At 48.5% G+C, this 23072-nt stretch overlaps 1 long non-coding RNA gene across 1 annotated transcript in view; it reads right to left on the minus strand.

Moving 5' to 3' along the window:
* Positions 1 to 1939: 1939 nt before the first annotated feature.
* LOC115803216 (uncharacterized) overlaps positions 1940 to 23072 on the minus strand; it is a 36226-nt gene continuing 15093 nt past the window's right edge. The window contains exons 2-3 of the long non-coding RNA XR_016391108.1: positions 19579 to 19807; positions 1940 to 18581 (exon numbers count right to left, since the gene is read on the minus strand). This is a non-coding gene — a long non-coding RNA (uncharacterized LOC115803216). The remainder of the gene's footprint in view (positions 18582 to 19578; positions 19808 to 23072) is intronic.

The raw sequence follows: 23072 nt of genomic DNA on the forward strand, positions 1-23072 counted from the left end.
AAAAATGAGCAGACGATCTGAAGAGATGTTTCTCTAAAGAAGACATACAAATGCCAACAGGTACATGAAAAGATGCTCAACATCACTCATCACCAGGAAAATACAAATCAAAGCCACAGTGAGATATCACCTGACACTGTCAAAATGGCCATCATTAAAAAGACAAGAAATAACAAATGTTGGCAAAGATGTGAAGAAAAGGGAACCCTTGTGCATTGTTGGTGGGAATGTAAATTGGTACAGCCACTATGGAGAACAGTCTGGAGGTTCCTCAAAAAGTTAAAAATTAGGGGGCTTCCCTGGTGGTGCAGTGGTTGAGAATCTGCCTGCCAATGCAGCGGACACGGGTTCGAGCCCTGGTCTGGGAAGATCCCACATGCCGCGGAGCAACTGGGCCTGTGAGCCATGGCCACTGAGCCTGCGCATCTGGAGCCTGTGCTCCGCAACAAAAGAGGCCGCGATAGTGAGAGGCCCGCGCACTGCGATGAAGAGTGGCCCCTGCTCGCCGCAACTAGAGAAAGCCCTCGCACAGAAACGAAGACCCAACACAGCCAAAAATAAATAAATAAATAAATAAATAAATAAAAGAAAAAAAAAGTTAAAAATTAGGGGCTTCCTGGGAGGTCAGTGGTTAAGACTCTGTGCTCCCAATGCAGGGGGCCTGGGTTCCATTCCTGGTCGGGGAACTATATTCTGCATGCCGCAACTAAGACCTGGTGCAGCCAAATAAATAAATAAATATTAAAAAAATTAAACTATGATATGATCCAGCAATTCCACTTCTGAAGAAAATGAAAACACTAACATGGAAAGATATATGCACCCCCATGTTTACAGCAGCATTTAAATAGCCAAGATATGGAAGCAAACTGAGTGTCCATTGATGGATGAATCAATAAAGAAAAATGTAACACACACGCACACGCACACACACACACACACGAATACTAGTCAGCCATAGAAAAGGAAATCTTGCCATTTGTGACAACATGGATGGACCTAGAGGGTATTATGCCAAGTAAAATAAGTCAGAGAAAGACAAACACCGTATGATCTCATATGCGGAATTAAAAAAAAAACAACACATGACAAAAACTAACCTCATGGTTACAGAAAACAGATTGATGGTTACCAGAGGAAGGATTAGGGGTGGGTGAAATGGGTGCGGGTCCAAAGCTACAAATTTCCAGTTATAAGTCCTGGGACGCACTATACTGCACGGTGAGCGTGGTCTCATTCCGAAGCAAAGGTGTCCAGTGATTTTGGTGAATCTCACCCAGCTCTGCAGGTCAGTGGTGGTTCCACACAAATGGGATGAGAGGGGAGATCATGCTTGTAACCCTAGCATTGCAAAGGGAGCCTCTGAACAGAAGGGTCAGCTGGTAAATGTGTAGTACAGGTTTTCTCTATTTAATAGGTCGTTTTAAGAGGGATGCGTTGATTCCATGACATGCTAGTTTAAAGCCATCCAGAACTATGTATTCCTTTATTTAAGACGTGCATTTTCCCACTTGGGGCGTGAGAAAAAGTACAGTGTTCACTCATCGTACTTTCCCTCTGGTTTCTATTTCCCTTGTTTTTAAAGACTCTTTATCAGCTCCAAAAGATGAAACATGCTCAAATACGAAAGGTCTGCTCTCTATTTGAAAAGACTAGCCCCAAGAAACACACCCACATTTCCACAGACTTCAAAACTGTTCATTAAAATGCATTGAAAGAGAAGAATGTTGAGGAGGGCTGGTGGGGGTCTTGGGGTGCCCGCTCTGGGGGACACACACTGGAGAAGGGCTGTGGGGTCTTGTAAAGTATCCAACAAGATTGTCTACGGAGAGATTTCTTAGAAACAGACGGTGTAATCAGGAGATGTGGGTAACCAAGGGCAGTTAACTGCAAGTTTTAACCAGGCGATCACAGGAGTCAGGTCGTCACATGCCTATGGTTAAGCACTGGGATATCTTGTTTAATTTTTTCAACTGGCAACCAATTTAAAAAATAGTTCTGTTCCCTGCTAATCAATCATGCATTAACAAGCAATAAATATTTGAACCCTCTGCTAGGTACTATAGGTGTTTAAAGAGACAGAAGGTGATTTTAACCTAGTCTGGAAATCAAGATGTGTGCACAGGATGACCTGACTGGAACCAGGAATATATTGAGAATCAACAGCACAGAGAAAAGCACAGGGACTGGGAAATGAGGTGGCAGAGGAAACGGGCTGTAACCTGGAAAATAAAACATGAGTGGTGGTCAATTCCCCGTTTGCTCGTCCAGAGCTCACTGATCCTTGAAACCCGACTTTCACGTAATTCAGTGGTTTGGTGCATGTTCCCCTCCCCAGCATTCTTGAAAATGTTTAATGTGTGGGACCAGCCAGCTTATTGAAAAGTTACAATTTAATGAACCAAAAGTATTGTGTAAGGCCTATATTCAACATTAAGCGGGCAGACTGCATAGAAAGACAGGATTTCACCTTCATCTACAAAACCCATTCACAGTCTGCACATGTGCAAAGCCCGGGGGTGTGTGATTTGGCCCTGCGGCTCCATGCTTCGACCTCGAAGCTTCCTGCACACGCAGGCCCCCAGCCTCCTGGGCTGTGCTGTCAGAACCAAGACGGGGCAGTGCCAGCCGGCACCGCGGGTCAGCATGGGCCGTGGGCGTGGTGGCTGCCGTGGAGCTCAGCAAGCCTTGTTGAGGGACTCATTGTCTCGGGCAGCACTCTCCATCCCCTTAGCTGTGCCAACCCTCAGGGGAATTTGGTGGGTGAGGACGTGTCGGACTAGAGGCCAACTCCAGCACCTGTGTGCGTGCGTTTGTGTGTGTTTATGTTTCCGTATGTGTATGTGCATAGTGTGGGTGCATGTGTGTGCACATGTGTAGTGTGTATGTGTATTTAAGTATGTGTGGGTGTATGTTGTGTATATACGTATGCACGTGTGTACTGTGTGCCTGTGTGTGTTTCCTCTGTGGGTGTTGCTTTGTGTGCACACGTGTCCTCTGCATGGACGTGCACACATGCGTATATATTTTGCACATGTGTGTGTGACTGTGCGCACGTTATGCATGTGTACGTGTGTTGTGTGCAAGCGATGGTATTATGAGGGGAGGTGGAGGCCGCTGAGCTGCCGCAGGGACAGATATCGCGAGAGAACCAGGATCCAGACGGAACAGTGAGCGCAGGGGAGGCTCCAGCCTCGGGGCAGACCTGCCAGGCTCCTCCCAGCACCTGGTGGAGCCGCTCGCTGGATTCCTGCCGTGGGCTTCTCCCATCCTGTTCCAGTCTGTTCCGGTCCTGCCCCTCTGAGGAGCGTCTACGCAGGGACACAACAGCTGACAGCGTTTCCCAATCCTCTTGGGTGGACTCAAGCTTTTACTGGCGGGACTGGTCAAAGGTCAAGGGTGCAACCCGTCGCCGAGGCGGGTGGTGGGGGCTCCTGACCCCCGTGTTGAGGAGGAACAAGCGGGCTGCGTGCACGCGTCCTGAGCGCAGAGACTCCACTCCTGTTCTTCCCGCAGGCCCTTCCTCCTCCTCCAGCCACTGCCCTGGAGTCTGATCCGGAGCTCTGCGCTCCAAAAGCGTTACAGCCCAGGGGCGGTTCCTTCCTCAGGGCCTCATTTCTGCTGAGCGAGAGGTTTCTTTGAACTGACCAAAGTCATATTTGCTTGATTCAGGTTCAACAGATTTCATGTCTGTCAGTACAACTTAAAAATACCCCCGAACATACATGCCCTATTACAGACTTTCTTCCAGGTACATCTCCCTCACATATGAGTTAGCCTAGTAATTTCTTCTCACTTCTGCAACAATAAACTTCTTTCCTGATCAGCTCTACCCAACAGTCACAATATCCCAAGTAGGCACTTGTAACGTAAAAGCTGATTACAGGAGGTGCCGAAGTTATGAGGCTCAGAAAATACGACCTATTCAGTGAAAATCAGGAACCAGGGCTTAGAGCTCTGCATACTTTCCTCAGACGCAAAGGAAATCCTAGGAGCCCAGGGGCCGCAGCTGTGGTCTCTCATTACGAGGAAGACGGAGCAAAAGGGGAACAAACCTTAAAGAACAGGGAGGTAATAAAATAGAATCATTTGTGGGCTGATGAGAATAACTACCAGGATAAGAGCCATGAAGCAAAGATTAATCGGCACGTCAGCGGTTTGCAAGTTTCGAGGAGTTTAACCACAGGAGGACGGCGCTCTAGTACACAGTCCTGCTGGGACCCGCGCGCAGACGGGGTGGGACGGCTGGCGCTTTTGAAGCCCTATCTCCCTCCGCCTCATGCCACCCGATTTTAGTTGTGACTGTGAGTGCCAGACTTGTGCCAAACTATGCATAAAAACGAAGGCAAGTTTAATTTTAAAACCCCAGCTGTTTTTCGAAACCTGTGTATCAAGGACAAGATATATGGTAAGATATATGTAACTTAGATATATATATAGTTGGCGTTTTGATGGATTCTTTTCTGATTTTTTTCCTCTATGCAATATTCATGTACATCTACAGAAAGCAACTACTCTCATTTGCAATAGCTAAAATATTTTATGGGGAGTCCCATATTCCCCTTTCACTTAAAAGTCCTTTACAGGGGGCTTCCCTGGTGGCGCAGTGGTTAAGGATCTGCCTGCTGATGCAGGGAACACGGGTTCGAGCCCTGGTCTGGGAAGATCCCACATGCCATGGAGCAACTGGGCCCGTGGGCCACAACACTGAGCCTGTGCTCTAGAGCCCGCGAACCACAACTACTGAAGCCCATGCACCTAGAGTCCGTGCTCCACAACAAGAGAAGCCACTGCAATGAGAAGCCCGCACACCACAACGAAGAGTAGCCCCCACTCGCTCCAACTAGAGAAAGCCCGCGCACAGCAACGAAGACCCAACGAAGCCACAAATAAGTAAAATTAAAAAAAAAAAAAAAGTTCTTTACAGGACTTCCCTGGCGGTCCAGCGGTTAAGAATCCACCTTCCAAAGCACGGGACGTGGGTTCAATCCCTGGTCAGGGGACTAAGATCCTACATGCCTCGGGGCAACTAAGCCCATGCGCCTCAACTAGAGAGCCCGCGCACCGCAACTAAGACCCGATGCAGCCAAAAATAAATATGTATTTTTAAAGTTCTTTACAAACATTTCACCATAGATAAAAAAAAATTCAGAACAATTTTAATGACTAATAACATTTCATTGCATTTATATTTAACCAGTTCATTTTGAACTCAGATACCTTCAATAATTTTTCTATGAAGTAACACAGTTATGAACATCTTCAGATGTGAATATTTGTATTTCTAATTATTTTCTTAGCCTAGTTTCCTAAAAACTAAAATTTCTAGGTCAAAGAGTCAACACACATCTTGACTGACAAGCTGATCTCCACAAAGTGGCTATCAGTCACCTCCCACTGTGTGGTATCTGCAATACCCTGTGGTCCACAGCTTCCACACATGTCTGTGTTCTCCCGTGAAACTGCATCCTTGGTTTATTGGACATGCCTCCTCAAGTCTTTGCAACTACCTAGCAATTGCCTTAGTTTTCTAATCAGTTCTGATTTCTAGGATTACAGGGCTTTGGAGAGAAACACGGAGCTAGTTAGTCGTCCATGACAATCAGAAAGGCTCCTTCACGTGGAGAAGAGCTGTGCTCCTCTGAGCCTTCTGAAATCTTTTGTCATTATAATGACTTGGGCTCTGACTCCCTCCAGCTCAGGCTGATTTCCTGGGCATTGTTTACTACGGAGGATTCAGAGTCTGGGAAGATGCATTCCTACCTACAGCATCCCCCATGAGGCTAGAACCAGGAATCTGAAGGAGCTGGGGAAGCGTGCTCAGAGCCCTCATCATCTCCTTTTCACTGGATGCTGAGTCAGGAAAAGGGCAGTGGGCCCTGAGGACGTGCCCACCTGCCCTGTCCCAGCCCGGGCCGCCTACCTAACTCTCCCCCAACTCCCTAATTCCCCTCCCACCATCTCTCCACTCACCCAGCCAGAGGCCCTTCCTGCTGACACTTCATGGTGACATATGCACTTCAGATGTAGTGCCTACTTCTCACTCCCTGAGCCCAGATTTCCACCGACATCCATCCCCACTTTGTTGTGTTTGTGGTCAGTTCCCTCCCCTCAGCAGTGCTGACTATACAGTCTAGTTGGAAGGAACTGGTGCCCTTGCCCGTGTGGGATGCACCAAACCCTAAACACGCAACCAGAAACCATCTCTGCAGCATAAGCTCACTTCCATATTCTTTAGAACACTCTTGAACTTGGATTTTTAAAGTCTTTTTTCTCATCCCTCTATAAGGGCTTCTAATCTTTCTCTAGCATGAAATTTAATTATTTCCACTTGGGGTATCAGCCCTGGCTGCTTTGATTTTAAAGTAATCTCTCATTTGCCAAGGAAAATTCATTAGAGCAAATAGAGGAAAATCTCTCTGTTACATCCCATTAAAACGTGGCAAGAATCAGGCAGAGGGGCCAGCAGACCTGTGTTGAGGTCGCCAAGCAGCCACGTGGGCAGCCGAGCCCCTAGCCAGGAGGAGATCCTGAGACAGGAAATTGCCTTTTGAGAGGCAGAGTCAGAGACGCAGGCTATGTATTACAATGTACACAAACATGTATACATGTACACATACGCATGTGTGTGATCCAGCTCTCAGCAATATTGTAACCTGGCGGCAGAAGACAAACACGCTGGCCTGGGAGTGGTCGCTGTTCTGGAAACTGCACCTTCCAGCAAGTTCAAGTTGAAGAGCCAGTCAGTCTGTGAGGCAAAAGCAGAAAAGGAGCAGCACCCTGGGGCCCGGGGTCCTCTGCCCGGCATGGGTGCAGGCAGGGGCTCGGCAAATGTTCTCCTGTGTTTGATACTGGGTGTTGTTCTCCCAGCCGTGGCTGGCCTGGAACGCTCTGACCACTGCTGCGTGCGGACATGCCCCTGCCTGGGTTATAGGACCACAGCCTTCGGGAAGCTTACAATGACCCTCGGCAGGAATTCCCCCTTCTCCTCCCTGCATAGCATCTGCCATCACTACATTGCCACTGAGTCGGTTCTTCTCTGACAGGGAGATTCATCAGGGAATGGCCAGGACATCGTATACTGCAATGGACTGAAGCCCAATTCAAAATGGCTTAGGGTATGTAGCCCAAGGCCCAGGTGTGATCATCAGGCATAGCTAGATCCAGGTGGTCATATTGGAAATTTGTCCCCATCTTTGGTCACTCCTTCTGAGTAGGCTTCATCGCTGGCTTGGTTTCTCCATGTGGCAGCGACAACGACTCCCAAAGCTTGGGGCTTTCATGTGCTTTGTGTCTAGTCATCAGAAAAAGGGGGGCTTTCCTTCAATAATCCCAGCAGACATGGGTATAATATGTATTGGTCTTGCTAGAGTCAGGTGCCCACCTTGAACCCATCTCAACAGTCGGGGATGGAAGACCCTCCCAGGAGAGGCCTAGCTTGTGGGCCTCCCCTAGAGACACAAGGTGGGGCGGCCCCACCCAGTCACACTCTCAAGAGTGTCACCCAAGTTACATGCCTTGGAGAGGAGTGAGTCCCCAAAGGAAAACAGGGTGCCCTTATGAAGAAGAGAAAGAGGGTGCTGGACAGACAAGCAGAGCAGGTGCCCCTACAGTTGTCAATTCTAATTAGGAAGCAGGGCAGGGGACCATCAGCCAGTTCACCAGAACAGTTGTGCTGGCTTTTACTAAAACATGACCTACTAAGAACATGGCACTCATTAGCGCTGTGCCTCCCTCATCCTTCTTTCCTTGGACAAAGAAGAGCATATTTAGTAACCCCACTTTGTGCTAGCACTGTGATATGCAACACCCAGGCATATCATAGCTAGTCCCTCTACTGAGGTGCTCACTACATAATGTTGAAGGCAAAGATGTTAACAAAAACGCCTAAAGTTATACACAAATATAATCAGTTCTACAGCAAAAGGCTGTGGAGCAACAACTCTGGTTTGGGGTGGAGTGGTTGAAGGTTTCAGAGCTGACAACATTTGAACTGGGCTTTGAAGTATGAATAGGAGCTCACCAGACAGTAATGAGGTATTCAGACGTTGTATGCAGAGGGAAACAAAATATGAGAGGGTGCAGAGTTGTAAATGACTCTGTCACAGAAACAAAACCTCATGCAAACAAGAATACTGTAAGCATAGGCTTTGCTGTTAGTGCAGAGCAATCTTTGTGAATAAGTTAAAAAATACTAACTTAGAACATAGGAAGTGTTTGGCAGGGATGTGGGGAGAGGAGAGAGCTGAAGGTGGAAAAACAGGACCAGATGATGGATGATGTGAAAGAGTCTTGGCCTCATCCCACAGGAAGTGAGGAACCATACATGGGAATCAGCCCACAAACACAGGTTCCCGTGAAGCACTATTAAGGCAAAGTCACTCCCTCTCTTTGCAGCGTGTGCTGCATTTTCGGTGGGTATGTGGCTGAACTTTGGCACAGCGCCCAAAGCTTATGGCATTAAAAGCCACACTGACTTAGACGTAGCTGGTCTGTCAGGGAAGATGGACAGAAGCCAATTCCTCTGAACACAGTCCCTTTTCAGACACTTTACGCAGATTGAAAGTCCAGGAGCAGCAGGCTCTCCCTGCGGTGGGGACGGGGACCCCAGGTCATGTCCACAGTCCTGTAAAGTGGGCTGGCCAATGTGTCACATGGGGGCGAGCAGGACCCCCCTCTTCTACTCATGCCCAGGGCACACGTGGCTCACAGCGGCCAGAAACCAAGGACGGGCCTCCCTTGGCCAAGGTTGTCGAAGAGGGAGGATAGTTCTGCAAGCTGAAGGGTTGGTGCATTGTACCCAGGTGAGATGCCCGTCTCCTAGATGCTCATTCTGGGATCTCAAGATCAGTTTCCCCGTTGACTGCACAATACAGGGAGCCCACTGATCCAGCTGAAAACATAAGAACATCTCACTTTTCTAGAACACTTCCCTCCTGCGTGGTCTGGGTCTCAGACACAAACACCTCGGACCAAAGAAATGTTGAGGCTGTGTGTGCCTTTCTGTTTCCTTTAAGCTTTAAGAAAAAAGGTATGAGGTGGCTGATTGCACCAAAAATACAGGCTATTTCTGGCATTCATTCTGGATGCCACCTGACACGGCCAATTTTGGGATCGTACATTTTCCTCTGAAGGACTCTTCGGTCTGGGTTCACAACCATGCAGCCCTGTGCTAGCAAAGTGCCCAGTACGTGGGGTGGCTGCCCCTATAGCACAGCTCCTGTGTCCCGCATTTGGACCAAGCAGAGAGGCACAGAGACCCATCTGAGAAAAACAAACCATAGACGATGGTTCCCACAACAGATCAAACGAGGAGTGAACCAGACAGGAAGCCCCGAGTGAAGGTGGGGCCTGCCCATTCCCATGAGAATCTCCACGCACATCCAGGCGGCCCTTCGTACCTGGGGCTTGTTTTTTTTTCCCTCCTTGAGTTAACTCATCAATATGCAAACATGCTGGTCTTCATCTAAAAGCAAAACAAAAATCAAGCAGAACCCCCTCTGACGAGCACACGTCAGCCTCCGGATTCCACTTCACTTCTCTGTCTTCCGTTACTGCATGGCTTCCCCCGCCCCCGCTCTGCTGACCAGGCTTCCAGCCCAGGGGTGGCGGCGGCGCCTCTGAAATGCTCTTGACAAAGTCCCTGTCAACTTCCTGTTGGCAGATGTCAGCCTCATCTGCCTGGTCCTTGCAACAGTATTTGGTCACTTTTGCTGACCTTTCAGAAACCAGGTTTTGAAGTGATTTTCTGGGAACTTGCAGTTTTTCTGCTGTGCCCTTGGCCACAAGGCTGGATCCTCTTCTCTTCCTAGAAATAATGGAAATCCTTTTGTCTGTCTCTGTACTCAGGGTGTCGCACCCTATCCCAAGAGTTTAAGCACGACCACAATGCTGACAGGTTCCCACATTTAGATGCTCAGCCCTGCTCTCCGGGCTCACATACCCAGCCTCTGCCTGGACGTCTCACCTGGATCTCTGGCCGGCAGCTCACACGGAAAGGTTCAGCGCAGGACCCCTGCCTGCCCTGCCCTGCTCTGCTCAGCGTGGCAGAGACCAGCACCGGCTCGGGCCCCAGGCTCAGGAACTTTCTATAAACCCGGTCTCCTTACGTCGCAAGCCCAGTCCGTTAGCAAGTCCCGAGTCTGGCCAATTCCCAGGGTCCGAGCCTCCACGTGCCTCTGGGAGCCTGGAGTCCCGTTCCCTGCACCCGGCCCCGCACAGCAGCCAGCGTTCACCCTCCAGTAACCCGCGTGGCCGAGCTCAGAGCCCCCACTGTGCCCAACAGGCCCAACTCCGTCCTTCCTGCCTTCTCCTGGCACCGTTTGCCCAGTCGTCAGCCTTTCCCCCCGGGACGAATATTCCAAGCTGGCGTACGCTCTTCTCCAGGCTCACTTCAGTCATCCACTCGAAGGCCGTGGATACTGGAGCTTTGGTGACCCTGAGCCCACCCTGTTACTTCATCCCCTTGCCCTCCTGGGAGTCCTCACGGCCTGAGGGGCCGCGTGTCTGATCCAACTCCGTCTTCTGACCAAAGGAGCTGCAGGTGCCGTGAGCTCGGGGCCTCGGCTGGTGCCGACTTCTTGCCCTTCATCCAGGCATCTGAGGCAGCAGTGGGTGCTAAGGACATTCTGTGCGTGAATTATGGTAAATTGAAGCTGGGATGGGTTAAGTAATGTAAGCAGTTTTAGTAAGTGGTCTGATGACAAAGCAGTGTAGAAGCTGTGCGCACATCGGGCAGGTAACCTTGCAGCGACCTTGAGGCACAGGCCCCATTTTAATTGTTGGAGAGAAAGGTTGGCATTCATGTTGGAGCAGCAAAAACAGATGCGCAGAGGCAGAAATAGACAAAATGTGTTGATGGAATTTAAAAGAGAGGAGTTTTATAGCATCAGAGAAGTTGGAAGAGAAATCGTGCGAAGTAAGTTGAGACTAATAAATGGAGGGCACCCAGCAATGGGCCACAGAGCCTGGGCTGCAGGGGGCGCGGCAGAGGCTGTGAAGGCATACGGGTGCTGAGGTCCTAGGACTCACTGTGTGTCCAGTCCGTAGGCTTAGTCCCGGGGATTCAACAGAAACAATGGGTCTGCTCTATAAAATCTGTTGACTGGGAAAAGAAAAAAACCCACGTTTTTGTGTCCATTAGCAAGAAAATATACTTCATTTCACATTTTAAATTGAAATGTGTGACATTTACCTTCTTTCTCTATAAAAAAAAATCTGCTTTCAAAAAAGTGATCATATTAAGAAGAAATGAGAAATTCTTGCTGACTCAACATTCAATCAGCCTGGATCATTAGACCATAGATTACACATGTCACCAAAAATCCTTCTAAACCAGCATTTGACACAAGAATTGAAATGCAGCATTGAACCAGTTTGAACAAATCTGGAGCAGTGGTGTCTGTGCTTTATATATATATATATATATATATATATATATATACATACACACACATAGATATTTTATATATAGATATAGATATTTATAATTTAAATATCTATATATATTTCTACTTGTCAAGAGATGATCGGTTAAAGAGAACATTTTATTCAATACTCCAGGTCCGTTGTGGACAGATCTTAGAGAAAGTCTCCTTTTGCATGAGGTTAAAACAACTGCACTCTATTCCTTTACACTAAAGGAGCCTCTCACTGTCAGCCAAAGTCAGAATACTTGAAGCTTAACGTGCTGCGTCTCCTTATGGAAATTCCTTCTGCAGACGTTTGTGGAGTTTTTGTATCAATGTTTCAGAGGTAAAACCGCTTGCCATATGTGTTACTTCGTCCATTTGCCAGAAAACTTTAACCAAAATCACCTTTTTTTCCCTCTATGAATTTTAGAAATTATATTAAAATTCATCAAGATGGCAGATGAGCGTATGAAAAGATGCTCCACGTTGTATGTCATTAGGGAAATAAAAATTAAAACAATGAGATCCCACCACACACATATCAGAACGGCCAAAATCCAGAGCACTGACACCAAATGCCGACAAGGACGTGGAGCAACAGGAACTCTTGTCACTGCCGGTGGGAACGCAAAAGGGTACAGACACTTTGGAAGACAGTCTGGTGATTACTTATAAAACTAAACATACCCTTACAATGTGTTCCGGCAATCATGCTCCTTGGTATTTACTCAAAGGGATTGAAAACTTATGCCCACACAAATGTCTATAGCAGCTTTATCCATAACTGCCAAAACCTGGAAGCAAATGAGATGTCCTTCAGCAGGTGAGTGGATAAATAAACTTGGCCTGTCCAGACAGTAGGATATTAGAATGTCAAGTCCCAACAATTTCTGAGGCAATGCAAAAGGGCAGCTGAGGAGAAAATCCTGCAGTCCTGGAAGGAAGCTCTTTGTTCAAGGAACAATCTTTCCAAGCCACTCTGTTTCTAGGGGCATCTAAACTCTGCCCTTCTGAATGGGGCAGAGTATCAGGAATTTTCCAATTTTCTAATCTCCAGCTCATCTCCAGAATTCACAGTGGAAAACAGTCTGCAGAGTTGCCTCCGTGGGTTCAATTCTTGGGGTCAAACCCAACATAAGACCCAATTTCTAATCAGCCCAGCCCAGAAGCTGGCGGCTTCCTGCTAAGGGCAGCCCACAGGCTGGTTCTTCTGTTCCCTTGGCCACCGCCAGGGAGCTGGGTCATGTCTCTTGTAGAACAACAAACCAGCCAAGGGCTACCTGTGAATCTCTACAAGCGGGAGATTCTGGAAAGTTAAAGTTAATGCATCATTGCACGTATGGTCTGGGGTCGTGGGGGTGGATTTACCCGATAGACCAACATTTTCTTTTTTAAAAAAATTAATTAATTTATTTATTTTGGCTGCATTGGGTCTTCGTTGCTGCACGCGGGCTTTCTCTAGTTGCAGCGAGCGGGTCCCACTCTTTGTTGTGGTGCATGGGCTTCTCATTGCGGTGGCTTCTCTTGTTGCAGAGCATGGGCTCTAGGCACGCGGGCTCAGTAGTTGTGGCGCACGAGCTCAGTTGCTCCGCGGCATGTGGGATCTTCCCGGACCAGGGCTCGAACCCGTGTCCCCTGCACTGGCAGGCGGATTCTTAACCACTGTGCCACCAGGGAAGCCCCAGACCAACATTTTCTGTAAAACTTTTCGACAAGTGAAAGACAGTGTGGTTGAAACGTAACAAGCAGGATTACCCAGAAATGACCCCAGGGGCAACTTCCATTCTGAGGGCCATGGCGCTCAGACCACCCCTCAGCAGGAGGACCCCAGGGACCTCCTGGAATGGAATTTAAAAGAGAGGGGTTTTATAGCTGGGAGCTGGGAGCTGCTGGCCCCACGTCCCGAGCAGGAGCTTGCCACCCAGAGCCCTCTCCTGAACACTCAGCCCATGGGAGGGGCTCAGAGGGACGCTCACCCCTCGCAGAGCGGCCCCAGCACGCCACGGCCCCACCGGGAACGGGCGCCCCTCGTCCCCCCAGGCTAAGTCTGCCCCCACCTGAGTGTGAACACACCTCAGCTGCCAGCGCTTCGATGGAAACAGTGGTTTCATTCTCTGTCTCTCAGTGATGGATCTTTCAAATGTCACACTCAGGTCCTGGGCCCTAGACTCAGAACTCACTGGAGGAGTGCGAGTGGCCGACGCAGGGGTGCGGGCTCGGGAGCAGCTGGCATGTGCTGACCCCTGGGCTCCTTTTCCCCACCCTCCTCCTGCACCAGAGCCCCCGCCGTGGCCAGAAGCTCTAGACCTCCTTCCTCTGCCCAGGCCCTTTCTTCAGGTCTGAATTTCACCCATAAACTCCCTGCTGGTGGCTGAGGAGAAGGCAGGAGGGTCAGAGTCAGAGGAAGAAGATGTGAGAAGAAGTTGCCCGGAGGCCTTGAAGCTGGAGGAGGGGGCAGGAGCCTCGAGGAGCTGGAAGAAGACAGGGAAGAGGTTCCCCCAGAAGCCTCCAGAAGGAACTGCCTGTGCATTCACTTCAGACTTCTGTCTCTACAACTGTAAGACCATAAATATGTGCTGTTCTAAGCCAGTGAATTTTTGGAAATGTTCTACAGCAGCAATGGGAACCCTAATTCATCACCATTTCCTTGTTTTCACTCTCCAGTTTTCTTACTGACTTCATGGTGTGTGGTGATCAGAACTGCATATACTACTCTGAGAGGGTAGGGGAATATCGGCCAGATTTGTTTGGTGGCCAGGAAAATTATTTCGTAACCTCAAGAGAAGAGTACAGACCAGAACCTTTGGAGACAGCCTTCTAGAGAATCCTGGGTACCAGGAAGCACACTGACTTTGAATTTTAGTGAATGATTATATTGTCCACAATAACAGTGATGTACTGTATTCTTTTCTACAATTGACCCTGTTCTAAGTCTCATTAGAAAGTTGAAAGCCCATTTAAGGAGTCTGGGAAGATGGTGGCAATTTAGTGTTTTTGTATTTTCCCCAAATTCTCCCAGAAACAGACATACTAGATCTGAAAGCAAAACTAAGAACCCAATACCCACGGATCCCACAGTTCTGGAACAGTCTGAACCCTATCAACTCAAAACTAACAGAGCTCCCCCAGCACCCAGATTCCTTCCCTCAGGAGAAACTCCTGAGGACTGAATCTGGCCAAATTGATCAGGACGCACAGTAGGGGCAGAGGAGAAGACACCTCGCAGGTGGTCGGGGAGGGGAGACAAGCGGGTTGATTTCTGAACCGCCCAGGCTAAATTGCTCATCGCTTTGTGAAAACAACAAAAGAGGAAGCACCAGGGCTTCAAAGTTAAAAAGCTATGCCAGCCCATTGCTATCTCCTGACGATTCAGGAAAAGTCTTTGTTTTGTTTTATTTTTAAAAATAAGCAGCATGAACAATCACAGGAAAATCTACCCGAGCATTGTCAATTCCCTGCCAACAATAAAGGCGTGCCAGGAAAATACAGGGCTTCCTGCATATTGAAACACACCCATAATAGCAATAACTATAACAATAACAGAAGGAAACCACTAAGTTAAAAGCGGGAGCAGGCATGGGCATTGTTATTCTGAGACTAACGTTTTTACGTTGAGGTCAGATTGAGTCATTACTTTGATATCATTGAGAATCAAAATAGTGTGAGTGAAAGGAGACGGTCATGCAATGGATGAGGTTAAGTAAAAACACTGTATTCCTAAATTCGAATGGGAATTATGGATATGAAATGACTAGTTTTGTACAGAAAAGGACTGAAAACAGTGACCAAACCCGATCAATAGTCACCCCCGGTGAGTAGATTTCTCACTAAAACCATCCATGGCTTCCGGGAGAAATGGAAGATTTCATGTCTGAGTCGGGAAATGCACCATCTAAAACATCGTGTCCACCAGAAAACAAGAAAGCCACCAAAGGTCTCCAGGTCCACGTCAAAAGGATTCACTGAAGAGGCCCCCACCGACTGAAGATGTGAGAATTACCGCATTGAAACACATCTAATGTTTAAATCCACGAGTTAACAGACATTAAAACAAACTAAAACAAAAAGCGCAAAATCTAAATTGAACCTCAAGGTACAAGTAGTTGATGAGGGAAAGCGTTTTTTGTTTTTTTAAAATAGAAGCTTGGAATTAAAATGCCATTGTTTCACAACTCAGCATACCTGAGTAAATCTAGGCAACCATTTTCAAAGGCTGGTAACATCACCAAGAGAGACAGCCAGGCACCGGGGTTCCCATTATGATGGGATCTGCTTTGGTGCCCGGAGGCCTCCAGCCGGCCCCAAAACACTCACCCTTCCACAGCTCTGCATTCTCCCAGCTAAATGAGGCCACAGATTAACAGATACCATGCTGGGTGTTTTGTTTTGCTAAGCAATTATTGTCAACTTTTTGCTTAATGATAGAAATGCAATTACCTCCCATCTTTCAGAGATCCTTAGGGTGGATGCAACAGTACCATATCTGGAATTGCCCCAACGCCCCTGGGGGAGAGTGGTAGGCAGGGCAAAGATGGAACCGGATCGCTCAGCTGTATAACCTTTTCTCTCTACTGACAAATTTCCACAATAAGAAAAAAAACAAGACAAACACGCACAAAGCCACACATACTCATTTAGATGAGAACCTCAATGGATTTGGTCCTACAGGGCTTGTGGAGCCACTGAGGGTGGAAATTAGAACCGGGAGACGTTTTTGTTCTATGGCACCTCCTGAGCAGTCTTGCAGCATTAAGAGCATTTTAAGTTGTACCCAAACTCTCACCAAAAAGAGATCTCCCTGATCCATTCTTATGCAAGGAGCTGTGATGTCAGCTTTGTTGATTTAAATTTTAAGCAAAGGGTAGATGGGGGTGACCAGGGGCCGGGAGGTGGGGGAGGTGGGCAGGAGCTGGTCAGAGAGACAAAGCTGCAGGGACGCAGGGTGAGCAGTCCCAAGACTACTGTCCAGCACGGTGACTGCAGGTGATAACGCTGGGTCAGGTCCTGGAAATTCGCTCAGGGAGTAGACCTCAGGTGCTCTGACCACACACAGTGGTCACTACGTGAGCCAGACGTGCTAATTAGCTTGACTGTAGTAACCGTTCCACTGTGTGTAAGTGTTTCAAACCAGCATGCTGGACACCCTAAAAATTTTAAATTCTTATTTAAATTTTAAAAATTTAAATGCTGAAGAGCTGTGAAAGTGCACTTCTGCTAAATGCCGCCTTCCTGTTGCTTCTGGTGTGAGTGGCACCCTCGAAGGCCGCGGCTGTTCCTCGTTCTCCTCTGCAGTCCTAGAAGTAGGTGGTACCATAACCAAACTGGAGTTGAGGTGCACGGGTCACACGGCCCTGGGAGCAGGTGCCCCAGAGAGCTGCCCTAACGTTCTTGCCCAGGCCTTCCTCTTCCCTCTGAGCTTCATGTTTACCCCAAGGGAGCCTCGCACCCTCCTCACAGCCCCACCTGCTCCTGGTACGTGCACTGCAGGCCTCTGCCCACATCGGCCCCTGGAGCCGCGCACAGAGGGGAGGGCTGGCAGGCGCCGTGCTCCTCCCACAAAGCTGGCTCCACTCGCCTCTGCAACTTCCTTTTTCTCTTTCCCGAATCTCCAGTCCTGGAGCATGTCCCGTGGTTAATGGGCACCTGTGCTGTCTGCCAGGGCCTCCTGATGGGGCTCCCCAGCTGCCCGCCACTCGACACCCTCCGTGTGAAGACAGGCTGGTCCTCTGGGGGTGAATCATGTGGTTACGTCCATGCTCAAAAAACTCCAAACTTGTTCTCAGCCTGTGAGGCTCTGCAAATCCAGCCCTGCCTTTTCTCTCCAAACTCAGGTCCCGAACCGGCCCCTCGATCTCGTGGCCCCAGCCCCTGTGGGCTTCTCTCTGAGCTGCAAGGGGAGAGTTCCATTCCCCTCGTAGGACCCTCACTCTCACTGTCCCGTGTGCTGATCTTCACATCTGTCTGTGCGGCTGTGATTCAGATCTGGTGAACTGACATGGCTTCCAGGGGATCTTTATCCCGCTGCTTTGATCACGGACCTAAGCCTCTGTGTTTTCTTGACTGTGTTTTAGTGAAGCCTCTTGCTCCCCGGCGGGTGCACGTTACCTGGGAACAGCCCCATCTTGCTGGCCCTGCTCACCCTCCACCTCTGGGTCCTGCCGCAGTGCTGGGCCCAGACTGAGTGCTCAGTGAAGGAATTTCTGCCCCTTGGTCTCCACTCCACTCCTGCTGTCTCCCCAGAGCAAGTTTTGTTAGTTCCCCTCCCAATGCGTTTTTCCATTTTCTTGGAAGGAAAAGGGTGCAGATCCTCCCTAAGCCAAGGTCAGCTCCCTCGCAGGGACTTCCTGCACATGCTGCCGTTGGAGCTGCACCTGGGGCCAGGCGCCTTCCCTGAGCGCTGGGTCCTCTGTCTGGAAGGGGCACGGTGGGCCGTGGGGGACGAAGTCAGACCAGAGATGAGGCCCCATGGCTCTGAGGAGCAGATGCCCAGGTTCCCAGGGGTCATTTCATTCCCATCTCCGCCCCCGACCCTGCTGTCCCCTCAGGAATCATGAGCGGCCCCGACTCCTGTCTCTCCTAGATCCTTGGATGCTGGACCCCAAGGGAGCCTCCCTCGGGAACGCGTTTGTCGTTGATGGGCTTCCGTTTGTTGGCCAGGCTCAGCAGCCGCAGGAATCAAGCTCTCCTCCTACAGAGACACCAAACCCCCAAAGGGGCCTTCAGTTACCCCTTCCAGTCGCTCCAAGTTAATTAAAAAAAAGTGCTCACTGCTTCAGGTGTCTGCTATTTGTTTTGACAAGGACCGGCTGTCTCTCTGGGAAGAGGCAGCTATGGACCAGCTCCCTGGCACGGCCAGCTGCGTCTCAGCTCAGATTGGGACTGAGGCCACTGGCAGAAACTTTGTTCTCCTGACCTTGAGAGGATGACAGCCAGGAGCCCCTTTGGACTGAATAATCCTATAAAGTGCTCAGTGGCCTGGAAAAAATGATTTTTTCAGCTTTAATCCGTTATGATATGTTATTTGAAAATGTAATCTTCCGTGCAAACAAGCAGCACACTGGCCTCCTTTGCTGGCCTGACGTCCCCGTCTGGGCTGACAGTGTCTCTTCAAAGCCGTCCTCTGGTCGTGTCTGCAGGCTGTGAACTACTTGCATATTGGGGAACCTCGAGCTGGCGTGAAAAGTGAATTCAGTCCTTAGTAACCAGGTGGCCTTGTCTCTGGGGCCCCGGCTAACAGATAGGAAGCACCAGGCTCTGCAAGGGAACTGAACACAAACGTCCACGTCCTCCAGGGACTGAGTACATCTAAACCCTCTAATCCTTTCTGAGAACCTGTCTCGCTTGTTTGGATTACACCAGTTCAAGGGGGGCTTCGGGGTCATGCACCTAACTGGACCTGGGAGGAGCTGGGGGCTGCCACGGCCGCCCCATGCCCCCTCTTCTCTGCCCAGCAGGGTCCTGCCCTCAGCCCCTGGACACAGGCCCAACCATGGGGAGGGAGTGTAAGGACGAACCCCTGGACACACGCTCTGGGGAACGCCAGGCACAGCCCAAGGGGACGTGTCTGATCAAGGGACCCCCACTGCATCTTCAGGATCCAGTCCCTGGGCTCCATGGGGCAGAGTAAAGGGATGTCAGGGTTGTGGAAGGAACATAGGTTTGGGTGAAAGAGGGTCTGGGTTTGATCCTGCCTCTGTCACTCAGGGCCTTTGGGAAGACATACTCAGTTCCCACACAGAGGTGCAGGATGATGCTGGCTTCCTCCCTCGGACAAGGAGGTGAGGGTACACCCAGCCTGGCCGGACAGCAGCTGCTCACATGCACTTCCACTCTCTGCCTTATTTATGCATTATACACTGATCTGTGCTGTGGAGGAAAGGCCCTCCTCCCTCCTGGGAGGGCATCAGGCACGGCACTCGTGAGAGAGGTGGGGTGCTGGGACCCTGCCTCACGGCCTGCCCCCACCATCTGCAGGAAGGACTGTGGTGCCCAGTCACATACGGACACACAGCAGGAGCGAGGGCACCCACCCCCGCAAGCTCCCTTCCCACCACACGGGGCTCCGCCCCACATCCTGCCCCGCAAACAAGACACGCAGGCCGGCCTGTCCTCAGGAGCAAGGATGGCCCACGCCCTTCGGGGCAGGAAGAGGCGGCAGCAAGCTTACCTGCAGCATATGGACAGATGGGGTTACTCCAAGCCCTTGGGGACTCTGGCAAAGTCGTGTTGGAGAGAGGGAAGCTACTGCCATCTGGTGGACGACGCTGGAGATGCTGCCCAAGGTCTCGCAGGCAGGACACCCCACACAGAGGACTCTGCTCCCAAAGCAGGAACTGACTCGGCTCTGGACTCACGCTGTCCAACAGAATCACGTGAAATGTTAAGTGTGCTAGTAGCTACAGGAAAAAGTAAAAAGAAATTCATTTTCATAACATTTTATTTAACCCAACAGATCCAAAATATGATTCTTTAACCATGTACTCAATCTAAACATTACTAGTGAGGTTATTTTACACTTTTCTTCCTCCCCAGCACGTGTCCGTTCCAGTGTGAATTTCACACCGACCGCACCTCTTGGTGCAGACCGGCCGATTTCCAGGTCCAGGAGCCTCTGTCATTTTGGACCAGTGGTGGCCTGCCGGAGTCTGGTGTCCCCTTTCTGAAAAGTGGAAGAGTCTCAACTACCCTGTAAATTGAGCCTCCAGTACTTACTGGCTGGTACTGTTCCCACCAGGGTCAAAGGTTTTCTAAGACAGGGTTTTGCACTTCATTTGTATCTGTGAAGCTCCTCAGCCACCTGGCAGAGTAGATGCTTAATTAACTTCTGAGTCCCTTTGGCTGAAGTACTGCAGATGAGCGTGAAACCAGACGTCTGTTCCTCAAGGTTGGAAGCTGGAGTCCAAGGTCAAGGTGCTGGGGACCTGGGGTCGGGTGAGGACCCGCTTCCTGGTCTGCAGATCCTGTTTTCCCTGAGTCCCCATGAGCACCGAGAAGCTGTTTAAAGCTTCGAGGATGCTGTAGTCACAGGCCTCAGGGGCTGGGGGAGGGAACAGACCTGTGAGCCTGGGCAGGAGGGCCAAGTCCACTGCCCTAACCTTGATATGTGTTGACCCCAGTCAAGGCATTGAAGAAGGGACATCCTGCACCAGATCCTCAGTCTTTAGTCTGCCTGGGGGTGGGGGAAGAATTCTCTCTCTCTGCCTCTTGACCTACCTACCATAAGGGACTTGGGTAGTCACCCAAAAAACAGAATAAAGCAGACTGAATTGTAATTAAGATGAAGGAAGAAAAAAAGGTGGGCACTAATTAACCAGGGAAAGGAATGACGCTTCAATGGAGACGATGACACAGATGAATGAGTTTGCTGCAAATTTGGTTCCCACCTTCCTAGAATGATCTGCCAAAAGGGAGGCATCCTCAGCCATGGTTTAGTCAACGTGCAGGAGGTAAAACTAACCATTATCCAGGGAATTTGTTGCTCTTCCTGGTATGAAGTCAGTGGGAAGGGATTTCTCCTGGGAGGTCTATGAAGTTCACCATCTCCAACTTTCTGTCCTTGGATGACATGAGAGAACTCACCCTGGAGGAAGACCATATGGATGCCACCTGTGCAGGGTCGCCGCTGTCAAAGCTCTCACTCTGGATGATATATGAGTGCTCGAATTATAAATGCGACGAGTGTGGAAGAGTCTTCACCACAGCTCTAACCTAACATACCAGAGAGCGCACACAGGCTGAAAATCAACGTCTCTGTAACCCCTAAGTTTTCTTTTTTAAAAATTTTATTTATTTATTTTTGGCTGTGTTGGATCTTCGTTGCTCTGCGCGGGCTTTCTCTAGTTGCGGCGAGCGGGGACTACTCTTTTGTTGTGGTGCGTGGGCTTCTCACTGCGGTGGCTTCTCTTGTTGCGGAGCACGGGCTCTAGGCACGTGGGCTGCAGTAGTTGTGGCACACGGGCTCAGTAGTTGTAGCGCACGGACTTAGTTGCTCCGCTGCATGTGGGATCTTACTGGACCAGGGCTCGAATCCATGTATTGGCAGGTGGATTCGTAACTACTGCGCCACCAGGGAAGCCCCCGTAACTTATCCTTAAACAACACGAGTGACCTCCATTTGGGAGGAAGCCTCTCTCTGTTCCCACTGCAGCAGGGACTTCATCTAAGCTTCAGCGTTAATGTGCACAAGAAAATTCAGGGTAGGAAGAACTATAAAAACCGGAAAATCTTTAGAAAAGTAGACAAGTCTTTACCAGGAGAAGCAAGTTGGAAGTGAAATAACACATAACTCATGCTGGAGAAGTTATTAAATGAAAGAAATGTAAAAAGCCCTTTACTTGTAGAATATGTGAGACTGCACACTGTATAAAACACTCAGTGTAATGAATTAAGGAAAGCCTTCAGTGATTTCCAACCCCTTAGGTAATATTAAAGTTCCCATACTGAGGAGATACCAATCTTAAAATCAAAGTGAAAAAGCCTTCAGCGGAAATTCATGTTAGAAGTCTCAGAATTGGAAAAACCTCCATCATAAATGTTTTACAACACAATTCATCCATAAATTCAAACTTCTGCCTAATGACTTATTATTGAATATAAAATAAAATAAAATGTAGGAACATGGAACAATTTGGGAATGTTGAGTGCAGAATTTTGTGAAAATTATTACATTACATTTTAAAATGTAATATATAAATATATAGATTAAAAGTTGCAGCTGAAAAGCTATTATGTTGGTCACTTTCCAGTTTTTTTACATAGCTCTAAATATAATTAAGATGACTGGGGTCAATTAGAAAATAAATTTCTGTGTTAACGGAAATATGTAGAATATGAGTGTTAACTATACTCTGCATAGCTATAGTCCAGCTTTCTTTGCTTATTTTTAACAAATGTACCTTCTCCATCCTTTTACTTCTAATATATCTGTATCTTTATATTTAATGTGGGTTTCTTTTACATAACGTATAGTTGAGTCTTTTTTTCTTTTTTTTAAAATCCCCTCTGACAGTCTTTTTTTTTGGCTGTGCCCCACAGGCTTGTGGGATCTTAGCTCCCTGACCAGGGATTGCACCAGGCCCTCAGCAGTGAGAGCGCACAGTCCTAAGCACTGGACTGCCAGGGAATTCCCAGTCTTTCTTTTAATTGATGTATTTAAACGTCTGATGTTTAAAGTGGTTACTGTTACTATTGGATTGGTATCTATCCTATTTGTAACTGTTTTCTATTCATTGCCCTTGTTCTTTATTATTTTTTTTGTCTTCCAATTTTTTCTCCCTTACCTGGTTTTAACTGAGCATTTTATATAATTTATATAATGCCATTCTTTGTTCTTACTGTATCAATTAATCAATCATACTTCTAGAAAATGTTTGTCACTGTCCTTGAGTTTGCAATATGCATTTACAACTAATCTAAGTCTACTTTAAAGTGACACCATGCCACTTGCAAGTACCTTACAACAGACTACAGGCTTCCCTGCTATCCACTTTCTTATATGTTAGCAATGAACAACTGGAATTTGAAATAAATTATTTATATTAGCACCCAAAAAATGAAATCCTTAGGCATAAATCTAATAAAAGATATATAAGACTTATATGAAGAAAAGTACAAAACTCAGTGAAATCAATAAATATGTAAATAAAAGTAAAGCTAGTCCAT

The sequence above is a fragment of the Delphinapterus leucas genome, chromosome 21, assembly GCF_059928025.1.
Source record: "Delphinapterus leucas isolate spDelLeu-1000000601 "Yukka" chromosome 21, BTC_Dleu_Yukka2, whole genome shotgun sequence".
NCBI lineage: Eukaryota > Metazoa > Chordata > Mammalia > Artiodactyla > Monodontidae > Delphinapterus > Delphinapterus leucas.